The 14,898-nt window shown below is 36.6% G+C and overlaps 1 protein-coding gene across 3 annotated transcripts in view; it reads left to right on the top strand.

Annotated features, from left to right (window-relative positions):
* The window catches only part of GRID2 (glutamate ionotropic receptor delta type subunit 2), a 769,355-nt gene that overhangs the window by 50,256 nt on the left and 704,201 nt on the right, over nt 1–14,898 (top strand). The window lies entirely within an intron of this gene.

Here is a 14,898-nt window from a genome sequence, read left to right as displayed (position 1 = left end):
GTGGTATTTATGTTGATCTGTATTTTGCAAATGAATTTGTTGGTTGTTTTTTCTGTCTTAATAGGTCTTATGATTTTTTTTCCTTCAGCTCTAAGTGACACGGAAACAATTTCATTTTCATCAGTTGATGGATCTTTCTTCAACTGCTTATGAAATGTAGAGGGTTCCACTCTAATTTCAGTCCATTTCATTTTTTTTCACTTTATAAACACAATATGCATACATGCAAACATACACTTTAAAGAGGTTTTGTGCATTCTGGTGTCAAGTGACAGTTTTATGAAAACTTCTGTGAGTGCTATTAGACTAAAGAGAAGTTCCTAAACATACTTATCTTTATACATGTAAAATGTTAGACTAATCATAGATTTAGATATCTTTATTTACATAAGGACAGACACAGTTTCAACAGAGAAAAAGAATATTTTTATGATGAGATATTGAAGTATGGCAAGTAACAATAAAAACTTGATATTTCCAGTGGAAATCTTAATTCCTTTGGAGATCTGTAGACACCATGCTAAAAAAGACTGATGAAACCTGATTACAGTTGCTTCACAGTTAAACTTTCAGCTATGCATTGAATAATAAAAGCTTTTATTAATATTTTATTCATCATCCCTTCTTACTGAAGACCCAACCTTGAAAGATTCATTATCGTTTTCTATAATTATATGGGCTTTCAATAAAATTTTGTTTTTACTTGTTATAATTACCATTTGCATGTAGTAATTGAAATAAATTTGCTTATGTAAATGAGAATACTTCTTAGCATATAAGCTACTTTTAATAGCCATGTAATTTTATGAAGTTCTTTATTCCTTTAAACCAGATCTTGTTTTCTAATTTGCATATGCCTAACATGCAAATTACTCATGTTCCCAAATCTTACTAATGTTTTACTTAGTTTTAATAGCTAAACTTCTTTTCAGGTACTTTGAATGGGAGAGTTACGCTGTCTTTCACACTTCTGGCAAAAAGGATTTTATTTTGTAAGCCTCTAAATAATAGAGAGACTTCCGTTGAATCATGATTTCAAAAGCAGATTAAATAGCAAACCCCATGCTACTCCTCTTCTTTCCTTCCAATGCAGTCCATGCAGTAGTAGAGAACGAATTTTGGCATAATCCACGCACCGTCTCACTTCAGTGATCCTTTTAATTACACAAAGGAAGATTAAAAATCAAAAAAAGTTGCTTCTTAATTTCTTATATCTTCCACAACCACGTGACTGTGTGCACGGCAGTGCACTAAAACTGATGCAGTCAACTACTTGTTGCTTTTTCTTTCTACTCCCAAGTATGTAGTGCTACTAATATAATAATACCCACCTTAGCTGTTTGATGGAATTTGTTGCTTACTGGTGTTGTAGGAAGTGAAACTGAGAGAAGACCTTTGCTGAAGAGAAACTTTGAATATTTCATCATTACCAGTCCCTTGCTAATTCTTTCTTACTCAATTCTGTTTTTTATGGTCTTGTTTGACGTTTTTGGCAGCTCTGTTAATTAAGCAGAAGTTATCCCTGATTAATGTACTGTAAGCTGCTTCTGAAGTGCTATAAATAATGTGGTGATTAATTGCTGTATCCAAATGCAGTCATCCCTTCGCATACTTCACAGATGGATTGTTTTGGTGATGTCCCATTCTCATACGTATGACAGTGATTGCAGAAAACGTTATCACTCATTTTTTCTATTTTCTTACAAATAATTTATGTCTCTCGATTATTAGGACAATCCATGTAGAGAAGCCATTTTGAAAATACAAATGTAATATTCCTGCAGATTCTGTGCAAGACCCTGCATTACAAGTAAAAGAGAATAACATAAAATGTCTGAGCTCTGGAATTTTCAACTTCTTTAGCTCTTAAAAATAAGTTTTATCACCATGCACAATAAAACACACTCCTTGAATGATAAGGAAAAATAAAAGTCTTAGCAAAACTGTGGGTTTTATGCTTTTTCTTGCAAATAAGGCATAAAATGGACAGAAGTGTGTTTTTCAATTTTTTTAAGTTTGTAATGTCTAATTTCTATCAGAAAAAGCTGAGTATAATGAACCAAAAGTTTATATTGATATTTCTGAATAAATCATCTTTATTATTTGAGATTCTGATTTTAACCAGATTAACTGGAAAGAGACTAGTAGTGCTAGAATCAGCAAAGGTTCTCAGAATTTGTCCCTTTCAGAAAAGGAATTCACTCTGTCACCACAGCAGAACTGTTCTACTTGCTTTTTAGATCTGCTTAACTGTTTTGCTTCTATGAACATTGACAGAAAGCCAAGTACCTCTTCCTGCACCTTTGAATAGATGTTTTAAATTGTGTGTGTGTGTATGCATGCATGCATGCATGCATCTGTGGGAAAGGGGTGGCACTTGGCAATATAGGCAAAGCCCTGGCTTAAAATCAGAGATTTAACAAGATAGTTGGACATTTTCATGCAGATACTTAACTAGAGTAACCTGCTATAATGAATTTTGTACGGGAGTGGGTACCTTCTTGCCCATGGTTCTGTATTGGCCAGGAAAGCCTGTCTATTTGCTTCATAGTCCACTGGAGCAGACTCTGGCTGTGTTTCAAGGACGGCAGCAGTGAATCAATGTGGCTTAGATATTTTTGACTGTTACTCTGTATGAGAAAAGGCATTTGTCCAGTTTGAGATGGGATCTCTCAGAAGAACAACTCTATGTGTATATTACAGAGGAGGAGGTAGGGATGGCTTATTTATAAGACATCTCTACGCACAAATGCTTTGAATATCACCTTGCAATTGATCTTACTTCCCACTTCTTAGGTAGGACTGAGTCATGAGAAGTTTGTAGTAATATGAAAGTAATATAATAAAATCATACTTTCAGTATGACTCCATTCAATGAATCTTTTTGTTTAGTTTGTTTAGGAATTATTTAGGACTATTATATTAGCTTACTGTACAAACATTAGGATCATTCGATCACTTGGAGAAGAAGTTTTTGAAAATTCTTTGTCTCCTAACCTCAACTTCCTTCTAAATTTTTCGAGAAATCCAGATGGTAAATACAAGTGCCATCTCTGTTAAGAGCCTTGGTCATTCAGCAAGGAATAATATCATACCTGGTCTAGACTGTAGGCTTCTTTGTTTATACGTGGTCTTAATGATGACAGTGGGATTCTTTACTGATATGAAAAAATGGCTGACAGTCTCAACACATTGCTTTTAAGCATGGTGTTTAAGAAGAATGGTTTGCTTTAGTTATCTTGATTCTAACATAGAAACAGTATTGAACTCTCTCGCTCCCAAGTTTAAAAAAATTACTGATGTCTATGACTCAATAGCAACAATCTTAAAGATGATCATCCCTCAATTTGGAGAATGTCTTCACATTTCAAATTTGTACCATCATCTTCTTTTCCAGTAAGAGAGGAGAAATGTATTTTGTAGTGTCCCGGGTAATTCAGAGAGCAGAGGAAATTGAACTGCTGGCATATCCTTTTTTATAAGTGGTGATGCTTCTTTTCTTTACCATCTTGGTATTGTGCTTATATTTATGTGCAAATTAATTATTTGAAAATGGAGAAGTTAAGTCTTCCTGCATTTGCAAACACAAAAAAACACGGAGAAAAGGTGACATAGAAAGCTAGGAAACTGTCAGTTTAATGATTTGTAGGAAAATGTAGGTGTTGTGCCATAATAGCCCCGATTATTATTGATACTTCTAGCTGATCTTTTCGTGTCTTTAGTCTAATTACATTAACATGCTTTTTGTTAGACAATATATGACGAAGGATAAACTACTTCCCATTGAACTCATTAGGAGCTGGAAAAGATCCCAGTCTTGCAAAGGCTCACATACCATGCTTATGTTCATGTATGTAAGCAGCTCAGGTATCTCCAGAGAAATCTGCGTGTGTAGAAAACGATGCACATGCATAAGTCTTTACAGGATGGGAAATTAGGACACTCAGATGTTCTTGACGGAGTCTATGTGCTGATCTCAACTTTTCACTTCTTTTTGTACATTTGAGAAAGTATGCTAGTACTGCTCCAAAAGTTTTTTTTCCCTATTTGAATAGACTTTACAACAGATATAGTAAATGCATAATTGTATAGAGTACGAAGATAAATTATTCCATCAAGTTTTTCCTGAATTGATACCAGCAATGTAGAGCTCTTTGTACAATTTAGAATGTGCTCTACATTTGAAAATACTCTCATACAATGTTTGTTGTAGATGTTTATAGTGGTTTGATGTACTTCTGTTTGTAAAGTGAAGACAGATAACCCTGAGAGCACTATGAACAAAATATCTGAGAAAAATAATCCATGTCTTATAGCATATTTATTTATATGCTTTCATAAGCCTCAGGAATATCTGAGGCTTACAAAATCACGTGCTTTTCACATGCACTATTTAGGTCAGTACTTTACGAAAGCATCAAATGTAGCATACATTGAAACTGCAAACACAGCTGCTAATAAGAAGGGCAGTATATCTGGAAAGGGGCATTGCACTCAGCCAAAAAATATTCCTGTTTTCATACATGCCTTGCTCTTTCTAATAGGAATTAGAATACAGCTTAGTAGGAGTTCAACTGGCAGGTATTTTTCACTAGTCATCTGTTGCTATTGACCATTTTTCCCAACTAGTGCTTTCCTTGTGACCATGCCGTTGCTTTGTTAGCCTATATATGAGAAAGCAGAGAAAAATCCTGTATCTTAAGGAGAGTGCTTCTCTTCCCCTTCCCCAGAGAGATGATATATTATCAGATATATCCTAGAAGTGAGCAATAGAAATTGAAGTCTAAAATCACCTCAGTCATTCGCAAGCTCTGGTTCTCACAAATAATGTCGTGTGCTACCAAAAGTTTGAGAGAACTGAAATGTGAAAAAGTTACTGAGAAGATGTCTTTCAGCTGAGGATAAAGCCATGAGAGCAATTACTGAACTGAGGGTATAAAGTGTCACATTTAGCTGGTAGGGGGATAACAGATTAACTGTGAAGAATGACCTAGTGATTTGTAAGACAGTATCAAGCAGAAAAGGGCATGCAAGGACTTGTGATACATTATATATAATTTCTGTACTGAAATGTACAGAAAGAAATTATGTGAATGCAGCTGATAGCTGCTGTGAAATAACATAGGTAAGGCTAAATGTCTGAGTAGAGAAAAACACTTCAGAGTGCAAATCTGGTGATCCTTGAAGAAAAGATGTTGGCCCATAATGGAAGTACGGTTAAGAAATGAACAATATTACACTACTGCAGAGGCAGGCTCTATGTAAAACGACTTGTCTTGTAGTGAGTTACACCTTAGCAAGAGCTATTGTTTCACTGCACTTATATTGGACATTATGGAGTGTTGTGGTTTAACTCGACAGCTGGCAACTAGGACCCGACAGCCCCTCCTCTTCCTCCCAGACAGCAAGGGGAGGAAAACTGGACAAAAGGTAAAACTCGTGGGTTGAGATAAAGATGGTTTAATAAGACAACAAAAGAAACGCTAATAATAATGAATATGAAAAACAAGCTATACGCAACAGTTTTTTTCTCTCTGCCCAATGACCAGTTGCATAGCCAGTCCCCAAGCAGCAATCGCAGAACCCATGGGTTTCCTGGAGTTCACGTATTTCGCCGAACTTGTGAGTTTTGCATACTCCTCAAACTCACAAAAAAAGACCAAACTCTCAGAAAAATTTGAACTCCCAGACAAGAGAGGATTCAACCACAGAGAAAAGAGAGAAAGAGATTCTTAGCCCCCAGCCACCCCCCATTCATAAACTCAGCATGATGCCCATGGTATGGAATACCTCCACTGGCCAGCTTGGCTAGCTGTCTGGCTGTGCTCCCTCCCAGCTCCTGCACACCTGCTCGTTAGCTGAATGTGAGAAACTGGAAAAAGTCTTTGACTTCTTAGCAACACCTAAAAACATCAGGGTATTATCAACATTCTCCTCTTACTAAATCCAAAACACAGCAGCTACTGGGAAGGAAATTAACTCTATCCCAGCTGAAACCAGGACATGGGCTAATAAGGCATGTGATATTCTGAAGATGTTCATTCAGAGTTGCCAGCTGATCTCTATCTCTAGAGATATGTGTTATAAGAAATACCATAAGCTGATTTTCTTTTAGGTTTTTGGGCTTTCTTTGTGGGTTTTTTGTTTGTTTTTTTTTTTTTTTTAAATTAAGCTAGCATTTGATAATCTTAGCTTTGCTACGCTATGTGTACCTTGTGCATTTCCTTTTAAGATCAAGGTTAAAATCCTCATGTTGAAGGGATTTAGATGCTTCTCCTTATTGGCATAATTATATAAAGTAGTTGGTTTGTCTTCTTCCATCTTGAGAAATCAGAAATGCAAGTCTGTTAAGCTTTTTCATTATCCGTTACAAAAATGTAGTTGTTTTAAATGAACCAATGTAGTACACTCCAAACTATAGCATATACTTTCCAAAAAGCTAGGATGTAGCACATCTTTCTTTACCAAGTGTCCTAATTTGTGTCTAAAATGCCATAGATATACTGTTAAATATCTATTTTTTTAAATGGTTGTCCAGAAAAATGTGTTATATATTCACCTTTCTGAAATTTAGAATTCAAGGTCAAATTAATTTTAAAATACAGCATGGAAGGAAAGTTTTATTGAAACAGCTTTTATAAAGGTGACATCTTTTACAATGGCCTTTTTAAATTGAAAGAATGTAAATTACACATTTTTGAGGGCATAAAAGTTATGACCAAACTGCATTTCCTGGAATAAGGACACTTAGTTTCTCTTGCAGATGGGAATTTATGTTTTGCAGTACACTGTCAGAGAGTTGGTAAAACTCTATTTCAAGTCATATATAACACTTACTTTTTCACAGTTTTTTGTACCTAATTGGCAGGTTAGTAGAGCCTATAGGAAAACTAAAAACCAATGTCAATTGGTAAGATGTGTAGAATTGTTCTGTTGTGGTGGAAGAAATTTACTTTCTATAGTCAGCAGAAAAAATAGACCTACAACTGGAATAAATTGTGTGCTTTTAAATAACTGGTTAAAACAGTTAAATTCTGTATCTTATTTTTACTTTTGGGTAAACCACTCCCCAAATATTTCCCAGGTATCACTGTAAGAAATGAAGAATCAAATCATAATCATCTGCCTTATTTGGAGTTTTCAGTAGCTAACTTGAATCATTGAGTTGTTCTTTTGAAGTAAGTGGGATTATGCGCTTAAAATTAATCATGTGTTTATGTACTTTTTAATGGAGTGATCTTCATTTGCAAGAACACTGAAGTCTTCTGACTTTTAAAGCCAAAGTTCATATCCATTGTGTATGTCTGTCAAGTAAGTATGAAAAAATTTACCATAGCTGCAATGTTGGGTAATGTTTTTAAATTTACACAGAAAATTTGTAGTCTGATACTCAGTTTTATGTGTGTGGTGCTCACACTGGGCAGCATATGAGGAGAAAAAAGTATCAGGGGTTCTGTGAGGAGAAATGTTCTCCTAACTCAGAGTATTGCAGTCAATGTGAATTTGTCTTTCTGTATCTGCAGCATACAGCCGTCATGTTACTATATGGTCTGTGGGGGGCTGGATGGCTGCCAGCTGCCCACCCAGCCGCTCTCTCATTCACCTCCTCAACAGGACAGGGGGAGAAAACAAGATGAGAAAGCTCATGGGTGAAGATAAAGACAGGGAGATCACTTACCTGTTACGTCATGGGAAGACAAACATGACTTCGGAAAAATTAATTTAATGTTCTGCCAATTAAAAAAGACTAAGATGGTGAGAAACCAAAACAAGAATTAAAACATATTCCCTCCCCCGTGCTTCTTTCTCGGCTCAACTTCTCTTCTTTGTTTCCAGCTCCTCAATCTGCTCCCCTCTGAATGGTGCCAGGGGGATGGGGAGCGGAGGTTGCTGTCAGCCCTTTGCAGCTCCTTTCTTCTGCTCCTTCCTCCTCACACTGTTACTCTGCTCCAGGGCGAGTTCTCCATGGGCTGCAGTCCTTCAGAATAAACCTGGTCCGGCATGGGCTCTTCATGGGCCTCAGCGTGGATATCTGCTCAGGTGCCTGGAGCACCTCCTCCCCTTCCTTCTTCACTGACCTCAGTGTTTGCAAGGTGGTTTCTCACACAATTTTTTCTCACTCTTCTCTACCAACTGCTGCGCAATTTATGGTTTTTTTACCCTTTCTTAAATACACTTTTCCCGAGGCACTGCCATCTTGGCTGCGGGGCTCAGCTATGCCCTATGCTGGGTCGGCTGGAACCAACTGTGTCTGGCCCAGGGCAGCCCCGGCCTCTTCTCCCAGAGACCCTGTACAGCGTCCGACCCCTTCTGCCATTTGCTGGTAGTTTATTGTGTTTTGTAGGTTTTATTATAGAGTTTTTTATTAAATATTCCTGATTTTAGGCATTTGTGTGCAGTGGGGAGCAAAACCAAATCTTTCTTTCAAAGCACGTTTTTACAACAGAGAAAGTAAGTTTACTGTGTGAAAAAAAATATGCTGTATTTATTTGTTTTTGCATCATTACATATTGATAAAGGTGGGGACAAAAGCTTTTTTTGAGGGATTTTGGGCATTGGGAAGGCAACTGGAGAATATTTTTGAGAGAGGGTAGAAAGTTTTTCCTCATTTTTGGAAGGGAAGGAACAGCATTAGGTTGTGTCCCTTGGGTGTCGCTGGCTCATCGGAGTAATTGGACCCTACAGTGTGGAAGAAAGCATTGCAGAATGAATTGACCAAAAACATAGTAATCACGCATGTATGTTTGAAGTAACTATTAAGTTTTCCAAGTTCAACAAATGAAATACTGTTGTGAAGCTCTACTTTTATTTTAGGGTGATGCAAAAAAATTGTGATGATTTCCTCCAAATCTTCTTGCCTGTTCAGTGCTTTGCTCAGGAAAGACCAAGATGAGACATTAAGTTGATATCTATTTACAGAAAATATCAGGCCCACCACTACAACAACTGCTTTATGACTAGCAGATTAATAGCAACAGATAGATGTTGTCAGTAGGACACAGTCGCATTTTGAAGCTGAATGCCTAAATATCATAGATTATGCTGCTTCTGGGCTCCCGTCAGGCCTCAGCAGTGCTGTGACAATATTTCTCCAGAAGAAAAGGATATGGAGGGGTTTATGAGAAGGAAAAAAAAAAAAAGTTTATGTTTTGCAAATATCAACTGCCTAGATTTATGAACACAGACAAATTGTTATTTCCTGAACTAATCTAATTCCTAAGTAATCAGCGATAAGTGTATTGTTAGCTCTAGAAATAGACGTTTTCTCCTTCACTGAACACTGACAGCACTGATTGAAACACAGTAGGATTCAAAAAGTTTTACCTTAAAACAACTGCAATCATGAAAATAATAACATTATTTCTAATATTCCAAACACTGTACAAAATTAAGAATTACAGTCTGTCATTTCTTCTTCGAGTAGTCTTTGATATGGGTTTAGTATGGGAGGTAGTGAGGTTTTTCTCCCCAACTTTGGACAGTTGGTCCTAGAATGGACAGAAGTTACTGTACTCAGAGTACAGCAAGGGGGCAGATCAGAGTACTGCTTGATATCCCACTCTTTGGTGGGAAGGGCTGAAAGATAACAGAAAACAAGACGATGCTTTTGGCCAGATGCACAGGGTGCAATCGAAAAGCACGTGCAAGAATGTGTTGGCATTCCGAATTGTGTGTAAAGTTGTTAACATTCACCTGTCACCATCAGAAAGCTCTAGCATGTTTATTTCCAGACAGAAGACAAAATGCTTCTGCTTTAATCCTGAAATTCATGATTCTTACGTTTTATGTCTGAAGGCAATAAATGAGAACGGAGCGCCAACCATACTAATTAGTTTGTGAAATTGTGGGGTAGATTAATGCCTCCGTTTCTTATAGTAGGATATTAAAAAAATCAGTATTACTGTGAAAATGTAATCTTATATAACAAACCAGTCTATCAGTGATCATTATTTTCTCTGATGTACAGCAGAATATAAACATAATATAATTTATATGCATATTTTTATGTGTATATTCTGTATTAATCTTTCTGCTGATCAGAACTCATCTGCACTACATTTCAAATTCATATATACATTAAATGCACTTTAGTCATGCATTTCTAGATATATTTGTATATATATTATAACATTAGTAGGGGAGGTGACAATTTTGAGAAAAAAAGATGTCTGGAGAAGTGAGGTTATTTGCTTACTGTAATCAGGACATTTAATTAAGGTAAAGTATTGCAATGTGTGTTTCCCTTACTAAGAGAAAAAAATAATATAAAAAAGATTTCAAAATAATTAAAACAATCTAGTTTTTAGAAATTTGTGGATAAATCACTGAAAGCACGTAGTGATATGTCCATGATGTTGGGCTGCTTTCATGGCTAAGACTTTATCCAATATGTTGGAGGTTATGTTAGAATTACTTTATGTTTTTTTATTCTAATGAAGAGACAAAATTGATGACTGAAATTTTGACTTCTTTCCATTAGTTATGGCTTTCTACTCTTTCTTTTTTTGAAATGGGAGCTCTTCCCCACAATATGAAGGGAAATACTAGGTGAAATTCAACAGAGCAATTTTTGAAATGTTTTTCATCTGCTGAGGCAAGCATTCAGCTAGAATTTCTAGTACTTGTGACACTACTGCCAAGTAGCATTGATTGAGAAGTATAGGGTCTACTTAAATGATTGAGGCTGTGGGATGTCTTTGGCTATGGGATCTTCTGCATCAGCAAAGATCTCAGAGAGGTGAATATTTCCCAAAGACAGTATTTCTGTACCTGTATTCAGCTGTAGGTTATCATTTGCATCACTCAGATACAGCATACATACATATACAGAATATCTGTAATATCCATGATGCTATGTAGGGTTGCCCAACTTCTTTTGATCTTTTTTTGTGTGATTTTGATGGAGATGTGGAAATGCTTCTCTGTAGCTTCTTGTCCTTAGCTTCCTCTGATTTAGTTGATCTATTTGTATATTTTTTGTTTGTGAACTTTTTTGAAAGGCATTGTTAGTGTAATGAGGTAATTATTATGTATTGGTGGTAGAGCATTCTCTGAATTTTTTTTTCCCCCCATAGTAGTAGCTTTAGGGAAAGTTTTTTTTCATCTGGACCAAGATAGCATCTCACTGTGAGTTTAATTATACTTTAAAATGACTAAACACCAATTTCAGAGGCAAAATTACCTCAGGTATTATCATAATATGACTTGATTCAGGAAGCTGGTCATCTGGTTAGGAAAAAACATTACGGCTTGGGAAGGACAGAATGTACTTAAGGTGTTGAAATTCCCATAAATAAGTTGTTTCCTTCATGATGCTAGTTTTATACAGAAGAGAACAGAATGAGATCTGTGATGATCATGTATTGATAATGAAGAGTAAACAGATGTTCTGCAAAATGGATTTCATGTGAAATGGTGGATTTGTTTAAGGAAAGAAAACAGGGTCAGATCCTCATCTAACATATTTCCTTATAGCTCCATGGAGAACAGTAATATAGATGCTGAAAAATATTCTGTATCCGTGGAGGTATTTTTAGCATGCAGCAGAACAGCAATAGCATTAGATAGTCAAAATATAAAATTATTTAATACAACCAGACTTATTTTTGCATAATGAATCTGTGAAGTATTTAGTTATGTGCCTTTTTATTATTTGCTGTGCAGTTGTCTTTAATTAATTTCGTTCGGCATGGGTGGAAAGAAGAGCTGGGGAAGTAAATTCTGAAGTCAGGACTATTTGTTACTTTGAAGTAATTGTTCAGCATTTGATACTGGCTTGTTTTCACTCATTTATTCTCTTTTAGATATTTGACTGACTGGTATATATAAAGCTTACGCAATTTGACTGACTGGTATATATAAAGCTCACGCAGTGTGACCGTTGTATACTGTGCTGAGCAATCCTTTCCTTTCTGGTAGTAACTGCCAACTCAGAAGTCTTTGGTTTGTCTCTAGTTAAAGAAAGGTAATCTTTGTTAATGGTACATTTACACTGAACATTTGTATTTCCACCACTCTTAAGTGCTCTTCTTACTTGTATCTGAAAATGTTTTTTAACCTACACAGCTTGGCATAAATGCCACTCTATTGTCCTCTACCTGTATGGGCTACCATTTATTAGTTGTTGGAAACAGATGCGATTCCTGTAATAACTGAATAAAGAAAGCCCTACATCTACTTTCAGCCCATCTCAGTATAATAATTTTGGCTAAAATACAAGATAAATTAGCGCTGATGGAATTTAATTATGACTATACAAGACCCAGTCTGCAAGGGCAGAATGACTATGCAAAGGACCATAGTACCACCACTGCAGTGTCTGGCTTTATGGGGATATTTTATGTATGGTGCATAAAGCTGCAAATATACTTACATTAGTGGAGCTGGGCATGACCTAAAATATACTTTAATTTATTGTGTTAGATGAGAAAGAGCAAATTTTGGTCAAAGGGTCCCAATCAGTCAAAGCACTGCTTAATTGTTTGCATGGTGGAATTCTACAGACCCTGAAAGTGGTATTTTTGCTGTGTCTGCACTCTTCAACTGTTTTGGATATGCGTGAATTATATAGCTTTTACCTGCTTAGATTGTTAAGATTGCTTCCTTTGTATAAAGAATGACAAATACTGCTGTTTCCTGATAGAGTGTGATAAGTTTTGTGATCGGGTAGAGAAAGGTATCATTTCTACACAAATGATTTCAGTGCAGCTTATAAACTTAAAGCCTTTAAACACAGCCATTTAATCATGTTAGTATTACAGGGGATTTTGAATGTAACCTTCTTAAACATGGGGGCTGGGGAGCACGTAATGTACGTACTGGAGTGCAGTGTGTATTCCTGTCTGCTCTTTTCACACACCCTTGAATTTTGGAGTGGGACGACATTATAGCATTATGCTCTGGTTAATTGTAAACAGCCCAGGAGCAGAAGCAAAACAGCGGGTCGCTGTGGCTTTATTATGAAGTACAGTATAATTTAAAAAATTATTTAAATAAAGATACTTTAGATTCAGCATGTTGTCACTGAAGTTCAGATACCCAGAGAGACTACCTTCAGTACAAGCACGGACTTGGAAGGGGAAGAGAGATAAAGTTGGGGGGGGGCGGGAAGGGAGAGAAAGAGGGAGAAAGAAATCAACAGATATAACAATGAAAAAAATTTCTCCAGAGATATCCCTGGTAACAGTTTTAAAAGCAGACTTTATCTAGATGTGCTGGAGACCTTCTGTATGGTTTTGGGAAGAATTCTCAGGTTAAACCAGCTGAAGAGCAGAGAGTGCCTCTGCTAGTCGTTGTTTTCTGCCTTCCTGTTTGTACCTCAAGTCAGATAATGTATTTTATTTTCTGCTGACACACACAAATCTCTATCTTGCGTCCACATGCAGCAGGTTCATTTTTAGCTTGCTTCTCTGTCACCTGCTCCGTATCTTGGCTAACATCCATTAAACTTTCCCCCTATACATAAGTCTAGATTGAATCAAATCTTGCAACTCTATCTTATTTTAAAGGTATGGGGTTTTTTACTCATATTTTTGGTAAATAAAATTTAACCAATGTCTCAGTTCCTATCTGTACAATACCCCCAGTTGTTATGAAACACGCATGGTAAATATGTGTATTTTCACTAGGGAAATTCCTATTAGACTGAGATCCATATACATGGTTGCTTGCTGTCATCAAGTTACAACTGTTTAGCTTTCCAGTGGCTGCAGGATTAGAGAGTAAATATAAATGCCAATTCAAATAAGCATTTTCTTCCTCATTCATTAGTTTATGTATGTTGTCTTTTGAAGAACAAAAGCATTTTTTTATAAACAGCACATTAAAATATTGGTGAAAATATGACTTAGATTCTGGTAGACCAGATCATTTAAAATGTAGAAATCAGCAATCAGGCAGCGGCAATTTATGCCAGCTGAAGAATCTTGTCACAGGAATCTGACCAGGCAAAGACTTAGCATATGGTAACTTGAAAGTAGCTGCAAACGTCTTTACAGAAGCTGTGTCTTCATAACATCCCTCTGCTAATAGCGTTATTTGTCTTCCTGAAATGCCCGAATAGTCCTGGTCTTATGGGATATGTGACTTATTGAGGCAAAGAAGAAGGTTTGAGCGGATTGAATTCTATAATCAGACAAATGATAGTTTCAGTTTTCTTCCTGTTGTTGTTCTTCTTGCCCAAAATAAATACACACATTAGCTCAAATGAAAGAGATTGGCATTCGCAACCATTCCTAAAGTGTATGGAGGGAATATGTTCTAAGTGATTCTCCATATTTTCAGGGCAAGGCTGCTCTCTACCAGCTCTGTATTAAAAGGCAATTGTGGCCAGTTGTTCTGTTTGTGACTCTTGCGCCAGTGTACAAATCCTAAGCTACTGTTATTGAAGTGCACCCTCACTTTCTGACCTGTAGTAATGTTCCCCCTTCCTCACGTCTGCTTGCGCTCTGGCTCTCCACCCATTGAAGATGCATTGTAAGCATTCTCTCCCTTTACATACACTTAACACACAGTGTTAAACCCTTTGGCTCCTTAACAGAGAATGCCAGTGTCTACACTCTCTTAGATGAATCAGTTCTAAATAAACCACACTGTCTTTATCTTCAAAATGTTATGAATTGTGCTGTATCACTAGTAACTGCGTTGTGCATCCAAAGAGGCGTGGAGTTCTTTGAGGGTACTATAATTGGATTAGCAAAATTCAGGCTTGATTAATTCATCAGTGTAACCAGGTTACTAAACAATTCACGATGCTCTTGATAACTTAACTCTGGGGGAATGATAAATGATTTTTTATGAAGGATTAAAGAATAGCTGACCCTGTTGTGGGCAGGAGGTTGGACCAGATGACCTGCTGGGGTCCCTTTTGAACCTGAATTATTCTCTGCTCCTGTGAGA

Source organism: Opisthocomus hoazin, chromosome 5 (assembly GCF_030867145.1).
Source record: "Opisthocomus hoazin isolate bOpiHoa1 chromosome 5, bOpiHoa1.hap1, whole genome shotgun sequence".
Classification (NCBI taxonomy): domain Eukaryota; kingdom Metazoa; phylum Chordata; class Aves; order Opisthocomiformes; family Opisthocomidae; genus Opisthocomus; species Opisthocomus hoazin.
The sequence above is the reverse complement of the archived record's forward strand: the minus strand, read 5'-3'. Positions and strand labels throughout refer to the sequence as shown.